The sequence below is a fragment of the Pelophylax lessonae genome (genome assembly GCF_965119305.1).
Source record: "Pelophylax lessonae genome assembly, chromosome: 4".
In the NCBI taxonomy this organism is placed as follows: Eukaryota; Metazoa; Chordata; class Amphibia; order Anura; family Ranidae; genus Pelophylax; species Pelophylax lessonae.
Genome location: NC_138771.1, coordinates 436,797,121 through 436,809,654, shown reverse-complemented (window position 1 = coordinate 436,809,654; position 12,534 = coordinate 436,797,121).

Genomic DNA, 12,534 nt, shown 5'->3' with positions numbered 1-12,534 from the left:
CCTTGCCGGTTTAATAGCAGGCATTTGTTTGGGTTCTTTGCAGTCACGAAAAACATCTGAACTTGTGTATAGTGGTACTGTGCACAAGTTCAGATGTTTTGCCTGCCTCCAAAAACCCCCAAAAAATGCCAGCAAAAACACACCTGGGCATTTTTTTTTTTGACGCTAGCGTTTTTTTGGCATTTTTTGGGGTTCTTTTGAGGCAGGCAAAACATCTGAACTTGTGTATAGTGATATATATACACACATAATTATATGTATATAGACACCTAGCCATATATAGGTGTGATAGTAGCAGAAATATATTACTGTAAATGATTTCATTAGCGCAAGCATATATTTCTGCAACTATCACACCTATATATGTCTAGGTGTGTATATAAATATATGTATGTGTGTATATACACCACTATACACAAGTTCAGATGTTTTGCCTGCCTCCAAAACCCCCCAAAAATGCCAGCAAAAACACACCTGGGCATTTTTTTTTGACGCTAGCGTTTTTTTGGAATTTTTTTGGGTTCTTTTGAGGCAGGCAAAACATCTGAACTTGTGTATAGTGGTATATATACACACATAATTATATGTATATAGACACCTAGCCATATATAGGTGTGATAGTAGCAGAAATATATTACTGTAAATGATTTCATTAGCGCAAGCATATATTTCTGCTACTATCACACCTATATATGTCTAGGGGTATATATACAGACATATAAGTGTATATATATATACCCCCTATACACATGTTCAGATGTCATGTCTGACATCAAACATGTCCTCAAGAAAGCACTGGCAGTGGCAACCCCTGCAGCATGAAAAATGCTTGCTGGTGAGAAGCCATATTCCTGTCCCGAAGCAACTCAGAGAAATGATCATTTCTCTATAGCGGTCACCCTGCTATGGAAGGGTTTTATCACCCTTCCATAGCAGTCACTGTCAGTTAACCCTACACTACACTACGGTCCCCTTGCACTTAACACTTTCCCTACAGAAACTAAATTTTTGAAGCTAACTTAAGTGTAAAGGAGCACTCTAACTACACTAGATATCCCTTTCCTCACACTAATAAATGCTAAATTACACTTTTAAAGTAAAATTAACAGAACTGCTTCCACTCTCTTCCATGTCCAGTATAACAATGCTAGGAATATGGTGGGGGCTATCTTATATACTGGGGGGCGTATTCACTAATGATTGGTCTAGGGACCCCCTAGTCACTCCAATCACATTCCTAGCATTCTCCTGCCCCCTCAATTGGCTTTTGCTAATGGTTCTGGTCCAATCACGGGCTTTTAAAGCCCATTTCCTGAAGCATTGCATTTTGGTCGGTTCTGGTTGCCGAATTCCGAACTTTTTGGGCAAAAAATTCTAAATTTCGGCTGAACCTCGAACACCCAATGTTCGGGCCGAACCGATGGTGGACCCGAACCGTTCGATCATCCCTACTGCTTAAACATTATTTGCGGAGCACTAGAAAAAACTTCAAAAGTTTGTAACACTAAACTGGATTTTCTCTGCAGTAAAATGCTGAAGTACAGCTGGAGAAACTTTGTGTGGCAACTTCACAGTACTGAAGCACTGGAATAGACTACAAACTTTATGGTTTAACACAAAATATACTCTGAAGAAAACATCACAAATTTTGCAGCTGATTTCCAGGTGTTTTGTGCTTCACCGTGCTGGCAGTCTCATAGCTGTTAATTGGGATGCAGCTGCTGCTTTCAATGTGACATCCATGTGGGAGCAGCAGCTGTGTCTGTGCAGCCTCTGCATCCCAAAAGACAGCAATGGGACTGTCGGCACGGGGGGCACACAACACCTGTGTATCCCCATGCTGCTAATTTATGGTTCTGCATGTGGCACAGATTAAACTGCCCCATGTTAACAAGACCTTAGAGTGCCAGAGCACTCGAATAAGCTGCAAACCTTAGGGTGCAATGTAGGATTTACCCTGTAGCAAGAGTTATACATTTTGCAACTGTGGTACAGCTGCTGAAACATTATTACAGTTCCAGAGTACTAGAATAGGCTACAAGCTTTGAAGTGAAACACAGAATTTACCTTGAAGTAAACATCACAATTCTGGCAGATGAGACACAGCTGTTGAAACATTATATTTGGATCTTTACAGTACTGGAGCACTGGAATAGTCTTAAAATTTAGGGTGCAACGTAGGATATACACATTTTGCACCAAAACCTGAAGATAACCTTTACAAATCCAGTGCACCTAAATAGGATAGGAGAGGTGTCAGAGGCTGGTAAGGGATGGAGGCCTGGAAAGGCTTCAGGAGCTAGTAATTGTGTCAGAAAGTCAGGATTTTTTAATTGTTGTTAATCCAGGACTAGTTCATTTTTAAGAAAGTTAGCTGATCCATAGTGTCAGGGGACAGACAGATAAATCAGAGGTCTGCATTCTTTCCAGTGTTTGACCTAGGTAAGAGATTAGTGTTCATAGTGACTGTAGAGGATGGAACCATGCAAACCACAGTTTTCTTAGTGCAATCAGTCAATAAGTCAGATTTGGCTATATTGACTGATGTGACATTGCACTAATAAATGAGTGTATATATTTGCAATGGAATGCTGGGGACATCTTATCACTTCACCTCTGTGCTGAAGGCTCTCTGCAGGGCAAAGCAAAAGCTCCAAAGTATATTGTGCAGACTGCAGCCAGTGGTCCAGACTGTTATGTTATGCCTGATAGTTTTGGGGTCTCTATGGGCCTCTATTATGAGTGTCTGCATTCGTTTTGGACTCTGTGTAGTTGGTAATTACGTGGTGGAGGCATAGCCTGTGAGTTCTGCCTACAGATGGGCCTGTCCTCTGTGGTTGAAAAAAATGTCTTAAAAGCATTGCTGAGACAGTTGTTTCACCATTCATCCTCCCTTCAAGGATATAGGTTTGAAGGTAGGTTGGTGATGAGAGAGGATATTGTTACTATTAGGAAATGTGATCAAGTGGTTCTAACACTCGAAAAAGCAAATTTTTTGCTCCCCTGGAATGGGGGCAACAGGTCTGTTATATCCCCCTTGTATCAGGGAAGAGAGTGGCCATCTAAAAAACGTCATTCTCTTTCAATACTGGAGTAGGCATTTGAGCATAAAAGAGTCCATTCTCCACAAATTGCCTTGGTGTCACTGATGACAACAGTGTCCTTAATGAAGTCCCCTAAACATACTCTGGGACACTCTGACTAGGATGGCCCTTTTTTACCCAATAATATCACTGACCTGTTTCCAATTAACCTTATTAGTTGTAAAATGTTGTTCCAGCTCGTCCCTGTTAGTACCACTGTTTTTTAAGAAGTGTTGCTGCCTTTAATTTTAAAATGCCCCCTTTTTTTTTTCATAAAATGGTACATTTTCTCAGTTTAAACATTTGCTATGTTTCATATTTTCTAATGTAATACAAAACTCTGAAGAATGAGGAAGGGGAATGTAGGCCTTTTTCTGCTGATTGGTATTAAATTGTCAATAAACCGACATCATTAAAAACTGTCAGTACATGCTATATTACATGCTGTTCATAGTGACTCAGTCACTATGGGATTCATTTTCTGTATTCTGTAAAAAACCTGTTTGTTCTTGCTGTTCACTGTCCCTCCCTCCTTGTCTGTGTACCCACTGCAGCCTGAGATTGTGTAGACGAGCCATTGCTACATCTACTGAGCATGCTCCAGTTTCAGTTCCCTTCTAAGCTTTTCATTTCCTATTTTTTCTTATTTGTGCAGCCCACATGACTATAGAGTCAAACATGTGGGCCAAACAGCTAAACACTATGGGGGTGGGATATAACATGTTAATTAATGAAGGCTTCACCTCCCTGTAAATCTAAGCACATACAGACAATGGACATAAGCTGAAGGAGCATGAGACAGGCTGTGATTGGCAGAACCTCTCCCTAGATAGCTCACAGAATGTTTTGCACAAAATAATATGGATTTAAGTTCAAATACATACAGTATTTGTGAGACAATTTAAAACAATTCATTGATATTAATTATGTATTTTTCCTCTGTGTCTCAAAGGCTGTGACCATTAGTAGAGCACTAGAAGCTCCTCCTGTTGAAGTTTCCTTGCAGACAGACTGGGAAAGAGTTGGGTCACTTGACAACTGTATATAAAGTAGGAAAAAAGTACTTAGATTTTTTTTTTTTTTTTTTTTAATAAATACAGTGTCATCATCTATAAACATAAAGAGAAGGGATACTGTAAATTGAAGTGAGTATTTAGTATCACTTTATGGTTTTGCTCCCTCTGAACTTTGTGAAGCAGAGCCATGTGTTTCAATATATACAGTATGTGTTACCCAAATGAGTAGTCCTTTTTTAAATAAATTCTTTTAGATATAATATATCAACAGTAGACATAATAGTCGTAAAAAACATGCCAACCAAGGTGTTGTTAGAGAAACAAACTGGCCCCTCAACCTTTACCTGGGATATAATGAAAATGCATGCCTGAACTTTACTGCTTTAGGATGTTTAGAATGTAAAAGTTTGTGTATTCTGGAGTGCTTTTTCTATTTTAGGGTAAAGACATGTAGGAATGGGGAAGATGAGGTCCAGAAAAGGAAAATGGGAGAGAGCAGTATAGAAGTAATAAGAAATATGGTGAGATAACTGGTCCGATTGATACATTGTAATCATATGTTGTAGACCAAACTGTGCTGTCAGCAACAGATATGTTAAAAAGAACCAAACTGCAGAGCTCTTTGGAGTGGTCCAGGGGATAGTGGTGGCTTCTAGCTATGGGGCAATTCTGCTAGATGTTCCTTCCAGTTCCCTGAAAGCTGCTCCTGGACAAAACTGTCCTTCTCTGCAGTCCTACCTCTCCCTCAGTGCACTTGTGCACTCCCTACTACATCTGTGTGTAAAATCTGAACGTAACGGCAGCTGTGACAAATAAAGGGGTTCTGTGAACCCAATTTTTTTACAGGAGCTGGCACATACTAGGGCCCGCATTATTGACTCTATTAAACCAGTTCAAATGTCCGGCAGTGTATTATGGTTGCAAAGAATTTGATCTGGCCAATTTCACCATAAATTCACAAAGACTGGGAAATTTGAACTTGCTGGGTTCACCTAAAACCCATGACAGCAGCAAACCCAAGCTTCATTCCATTTGTCCAAATTCTGGACTTTTTGCTTGTTTAGTAGTGTTTTTTTCTACAGTACTTCTAGTATTTCTGACAGTTTACTTCTTCAAATTCCAATGGCATGTGTTGTGTCCTTATAAACCAACGAGTTCACCAGACTCCATTCTTTTGCTGGCCTGGAATCCCAGACCATGTAAATAAAGGGGTAGGGGTAGTGACTGATATCATTGCACAAATGTAACCACATGGCCATATTTGGTCAATGACATCTGGGGTAGACCCTGCCCCTTTTTTTACATTTAGTGATGAAGACCAAAGGTGTCATTCATGGTGAATGTAACAATGGGTTCCGTCTTGTCTGTCATCTACATCTCTGGACGATGTGATTTATAATGTATCTAAATGGTATGGCTTTTTTAAAGACTTGAAAAAAAATAAGGCGTGTTCGATGTTCGTACCAGATCTTCATCAAGGAAGGGAAAGGACCTGACGTATTTCTATCAGGATTTTTTGTATTCTCTCTTTTGTAGTCCTCTATTAACATACCAGTACCATTAATTATACCAGATCCTCATCCCTGCTCCCTTGTTTACAAACAAAAGTCCAAGAATTGTAATTTTTCTGTATTTTAAAGTGCATTTTTGTTTCTTCCAAAATTTTAGTTTTGCTGTAGTAGGTTGTATATGCTGCTGTATAGATGCCCCACATAACGTGCAACATCAAGATATTTACTTATTTGCTATTGTTATTTAAAGGAATTTTGCATTTTACTATTGCTCTTTACTAGTGTTGAGCGAACACGGACTGTATTATTCGTGTTCGTACCGAATAATTGGATTTTTTGTACCCGAACACGGACACGGACACTTTACTGTATGTTCGGGTAAAAATCCGTGTTCGGTCGTTTTATTTCCGGGTTTTGCATGCTTTGGCGCTCTTTTCATGGCGGGCTTTCAACAGCCAATCAACAATCGTTTAACTGGTGTGCCTTAAGCCATCCCAGCCATGCCTGCAAATGTCTCAGTAGCTGTGATTGGCCGTCTGAAGCATGTGACCAAGTCTTTATAAGTTCGAGGCAGCCGCAGCGGCGTCATTATGCTGCTTAGATTCAGGGACAGAGCACACATCAACGTGCTGGCTGCTGATTAGGGAAAGATAGGCAGGAAAAAACCATTTGTGTCCGGATAGAATTGAGGGACAGGTCGGAGTGTTTAGGCAGGGCGAGTTGTAGGCATTTTAGGGATAGAGTCTGCTGAATTATATAGGGTCAGTGTCTTCTACAAACTACAATCGATATTGCTGTGTGGGGGGTGGGGTCTGCACTCAATCCTGATCTACGATCTCTTCTCAATCCTGTTAGGGACAGAGTCTGCTGAATTTTAGGGAAACTGTGTTCTACAAACTACAATCGATATTGCTGTGTGGTGTGGGATTGGAGATAGGCAGGTGTCAGTGATCCACATCCATTTTTCTGTGTGTGAGCTGCAGTGAACACAATCTTTTTGGGCTGCAGTGAACACAATCTTTTTGGGCTGCAGTGAACACAATCTTTTTGGGCTGCAGTGAACACAATCTTTTTGGGCTGCAGTGAACACAATCTTTTTGGGCTGCAGTGAACACAATCTTTTTGGGGTGCAGTGAACAAAATCTTTTTGGGGTGCAGTGAACACAATCCTTTTTGGTGTGCAGTGAACACAATCTTTGTGGGGTGCAGTGAACAAAATCCTTTGTGGGGTGCAGTGAACACAATCTTTTTGGGGTGCAGTGAACAAAATCCTTTTTGGGGTGCAGTGAACAACATCCTTTTTGGGGTGCAGTGAACACAATCTTTTTGGGGTGCAGTGAACAAAATCCTTTGTGGGGTGCAGTGAACACAATCTTTTTGGGGTGCAGTGAACACAATCTTTTTGGGGTGGAGTGAACAACATCCTTTTTGGGGTGCAGTGAACAAAATCCTTTTTGGGGTGCAGTGAACAAAATCATTTTTGGGGTGCAGTGAACACAATCTTTTTGGGGTGCAGTGAACACAATCTTTGTGGGGTGCAGTGAACACAATCTTTTTGGGGTGGAGTGAACAACATCCTTTTTGGGGTGCAGTGAACAACATCCTTTTTGGGGTGCAGTGAACACAATCTTTTTGGGGTGCAGTGAACACAATCTTTGTGGGGTACAGTGAACAGAATCTTTGTGGGGTGCAGTGAACACAATCTTTGGGGGGTACAGTGAACACAATCTTTGTGAGGTGCAGTGAACACAATCTTTGTGGGGTGCAGTGAACACAATCATTGTGGGGTGCAGTGAACTCAATCTTTGTGGGGTACAGTGAACACAATCTCATACTGAAGGTTTGAGGGTGCTGCCTGTTCCATACTCCCCCTACTCCTCATCTAGCCTTTTAGGGGTACAAACAATAGTAATTGGGGCCTAGTGTGGTTGTGTACGTGTGATATACATACACTTTTTTGGGATCATATTTTCTATTCCGCTATTTAATCAAAAACCTTTGGGGATCAGTTAAATTGGGGGATAGTCTGTGTTGGTACGTGTGAGAGAGATCCACCTTTCCAAGTTGTTGGGGTTCATCTCATACTTCTGAAGGTTTGAGGGTGCTGCCTGTTCCATACTCCCCCTACTCCTAGCCTTTTAGGGGTACAAACAATAGTAATTGGGGCCTAGTGTGGTTGTGTACGTGTGATATACATACACTTTTTTGGGATCATATTTTCTATTCCGCTATTTAATCAAAAACCTTTGGGGATCAGTTAAATTGGGGGATAGTCTGTGTTGGTACGTGTGAGAGAGATCCACCTTTCCAAGTTGTTGGGGTTCATCTCATACTTCTGAAGGTTTGAGGGTGCTGCCTGTTCCATACTCCCCCTACTCCTAGCCTTTTAGGGGTACAAACAATAGTAATTGGGGCCTAGTGTGGTTGTGTACGTGTGATATACATACACTTTTTTGGGATCATATTTTCTATTCCGCTATTTAATCAAAAACCTTTGGGGATCAGTTAAATTGGGGGATAGTCTGTGTTGGTACGTGTGAGAGAGATCCACCTTTCCAAGTTGTTGAGGTTCATCTCATACTTCTGAAGGTTTGAGGGTGCTGCCTGTTCCATACTCCCCCTACTCCTAGCCTTTTAGGGGTACAAACAATAGTAATTGGGGCCTAGTGTGGTTGTGTACGTGTGATATACATACACTTTTTTGGGATCATATTTTCTATTCCGCTATTTAATCAAAAACCTTTGGGGATCAGTTAAATTGGGGGATAGTCTGTGTTGGTACGTGTGAGAGAGATCCACCTTTCCAAGTTGTTGGGGTTCATCTCATACTTCTGAAGGTTTGAGGGTGCTGCCTGTTCCATACTCCCCCTACTCCTAGCCTTTTAGGGGTACAAACAATAGTAATTGGGGCCTAGTGTGGTTGTGTACGTGTGATATACATACACTTTTTTGGGATCATATTTTCTATTCCGCTATTTAATCAAAAACCTTTGGGGATCAGTTAAATTGGGGGATAGTCTGTGTTGGTACGTGTGAGAGAGATCCACCTTTCCAAGTTGTTGGGGTTCATCTCATACTTCTGAAGGTTTGAGGGTGCTGCCTGTTCCATACTCCCCCTACTCCTAGCCTTTTAGGGGTACAAACAATAGTAATTGGGGCCTAGTGTGGTTGTGTACGTGTGATATACATACACTTTTTTGGGATCATATTTTCTATTCCGCTATTTAATCAAAAACCTTTGGGGATCAGTTAAATTGGGGGATAGTCTGTGTTGGTACGTGTGAGAGAGATCCACCTTTCCAAGTTGTTGGGGTTCATCTCATACTTCTGAAGGTTTGAGGGTGCTGCCTGTTCCATACTCCCCCTACTCCTAGCCTTTTAGGGGTACAAACAATAGTAATTGGGGCCTAGTGTGGTTGTGTACGTGTGATATACATACACTTTTTTGGGATCATATTTTCTATTCCGCTATTTAATCAAAAACCTTTGGGGATCAGTTAAATTGGGGGATAGTCTGTGTTGGTACGTGTGAGAGAGATCCACCTTTCCAAGTTGTTGAGGTTCATCTCATACTTCTGAAGGTTTGAGGGTGCTGCCTGTTCCATACTCCCCCTACTCCTAGCCTTTTAGGGGTACAAACAATAGTAATTGGGGCCTAGTGTGGTTGTGTACGTGTGATATACATACACTTTTTTGGGATCATATTTTCTATTCCGCTATTTAATCAAAAACCTTTGGGGATCAGTTAAATTGGGGGATAGTCTGTGTTGGTACGTGTGAGAGAGATCCACCTTTCCAAGTTGTTGGGGTTCATCTCATACTTCTGAAGGTTTGAGGGTGCTGCCTGTTCCATACTCCCCCTACTCCTAGCCTTTTAGGGGTACAAACAATAGTAATTGGGGCCTAGTGTGGTTGTGTACGTGTGATATACATACACTTTTTTGGGATCATATTTTCTATTCCGCTATTTAATCAAAAACCTTTGGGGATCAGTTAAATTGGGGGATAGTCTGTGTTGGTACGTGTGAGAGAGATCCACCTTTCCAAGTTGTTGGGGTTCATCTCATACTTCTGAAGGTTTGAGGGTGCTGCCTGTTCCATACTCCCCCTACTCCTAGCCTTTTAGGGGTACAAACAATAGTAATTGGGGCCTAGTGTGGTTGTGTACGTGTGATATACATACACTTTTTTGGGATCATATTTTCTATTCCGCTATTTAATCAAAAACCTTTGGGGATCAGTTAAATTGGGGGATAGTCTGTGTTGGTACGTGTGAGAGAGATCCACCTTTCCAAGTTGTTGGGGTTCATCTCATACTTCTGAAGGTTTGAGGGTGCTGCCTGTTCCATACCCCCCCTACTCCTCATCTAGCCTTTTAGGGGTACAAACAATAGTAATTGGGGCCTAGTGTGGTTGTGTACGTGCGAGATACATACACTTTTTTTGATCATATTTCCTATTCCGCTATTCAATAAAAACCTTTGAGGATCAATTGAATTGCGGGATAGTCTGTGTCGGTACGTGTGAGAGAGATCCACCTTTCCAAGTTGTTGGGGTTCATCTCATACTTCTGAAGGTTTGAGGGTGCTGCCTGTTCCATACCCCCCCTACTCCTCATCTAGCCTTTTAGGGGTACAAACAATAGTAATTGGGGCCTAGTGTGGTTGTGTACGTGCGAGATACATACACTTTTTTTGATCATATTTCCTATTCCGCTATTCAATAAAAACCTTTGAGGATCAATTGAATTGCGGGATAGTCTGTGTCGGTACGTGTGAGAGAGATCCACCTTTCCAAGTTGTTGGGGTTCATCTCATACTTCTGAAGGTTTGAGGGTGCTGCCTGTTCCATACCCCCCCTACTCCTCATCTAGCCTTTTAGGGGTACAAACAATAGTAATTGGGGCCTAGTGTGGTTGTGTACGTGCGAGATACATACACTTTTTTTGATCATATTTCCTATTCCGCTATTCAATAAAAACCTTTGAGGATCAATTGAATTGCGGGATAGTCTGTGTCGGTACGTGTGAGAGAGATCCACCTTTCCAAGTTGTTGGGGTTCATCTCATACTTCTGAAGGTTTGAGGGTGCTGCCTGTTCCATACCCCCCCTACTCCTCATCTAGCCTTTTAGGGGTACAAACAATAGTAATTGGGCCTAGTGTGGTTGTGTACGTGCGAGATACATACACTTTTTTTGATCATATTTCCTATTCCGCTATTCAATAAAAACCTTTGAGGATCAATTGAATTGCGGGATAGTCTGTGTCGGTACGTGTGAGAGAGATCCACCTTTCCAAGTTGTTGGGGTTCATCTCATACTTCTGAAGGTTTGAGGGTGCTGCCTGTTCCATACCCCCCCTACTCCTCATCTAGCCTTTTAGGGGTACAAACAATAGTAATTGGGGCCTAGTGTGGTTGTGTACGTGCGAGATACATACACTTTTTTTGATCATATTTCCTATTCCGCTATTCAATAAAAACCTTTGAGGATCAATTGAATTGCGGGATAGTCTGTGTCGGTACGTGTGAGAGAGATCCACCTTTCCAAGTTGTTGGGGTTCATCTCATACTTCTGAAGGTTTGAGGGTGCTGCCTGTTCCATACCCCCCCTACTCCTCATCTAGCCTTTTAGGGGTACAAACAATAGTAATTGGGGCCTAGTGTGGTTGTGTACGTGCGAGATACATACACTTTTTTTGATCATATTTCCTATTCCGCTATTCAATAAAAACCTTTGAGGATCAATTGAATTGCGGGATAGTCTGTGTCGGTACGTGTGAGAGAGATCCACCTTTCCAAGTTGTTGGGGTTCATCTCATACTTCTGAAGGTTTGAGGGTGCTGCCTGTTCCATACTCCCCCTACTCCTCATCTAGCCTTTTAGGGGTACAAACAATAGTAATTGGGGCCTAGTGTGGTTGTGTACGTGTGATATACATACACTTTTTTTGGATCATATTTTCTATTCCGCTATTCAATAAAAACCTTTCTAGGGCAAGATCTTAAATTACAGAAATATGAGGAGACCGTCAAATAAGGGCCGTGGCCTGGGTCGTGGTGCTGCTGGTAGAGCTCCTGTTGCAAGGAGAGGACATGGTCGATCTGTGCCAGCTACACGCACAAGTGAAACACCTTCCTCAAGTGTGAGTAGGCGACAGAACCTGCATCAGTATTTGGTAGGGCATCAAACGCCCCTAGAAGTGATGAGGCCAGAACAAGTTGAGGCGATAGTAGATTGGTTTGCTGCTGACAGTGCCTCCAGTTCCTTCACATTGTCTCCCACCCAGTCTACTGCAGAAAGGTCAGAGTTGGCACCTGCAGCCAATGTCCAACCGTCTTTCACCTCACCCCCTTGCAAATCAGGCCAGCAGTCTGAGCCCCAAGCCATACAGCAGTCTCTTATTCTTTTTGAGGACTCTGTCAGCAGGGTTTCCCAGGGCCATCCACCTAGCCCTGCCCCAGAAGTGGAAGAGATTGAGTGCAGCGATGCCCAACCACTTATTTCTCAAGATGAGTACATGCAAGGATCATCGCAGCACGTCTCCGATGATGACGAAACGCAGGTGCCAACTGCTGCGGCGTTCAGCATTGTGGAGACCGACAAGGAGGGCAGGGGTGAAGACTGGGTGGAAGATGATGTGGAGGACGATGAGGTCCTCGACCCCACATGGAATGAACGTCATGCAGGTGAACTGAGTAGTTTGGAGGAAGAGGCGGTGGTCGCACAGAGCCACCAGCACAGCAGAAGAGGGAGCAGGGTGCAGAAGCGGAGCGGCCGTGCCCTAGACACTACGCCCGCTACTGCCCAACGCAGCAAGGGAACGAGCGCACCAAAGTCAGCTCAAAGGAGTTCTCTAGCGTGGAAGTTCTTTAGAAAATGTGCTGATGACAGGACACGAGTGGTTTGCACCCTGTGCAATCAGA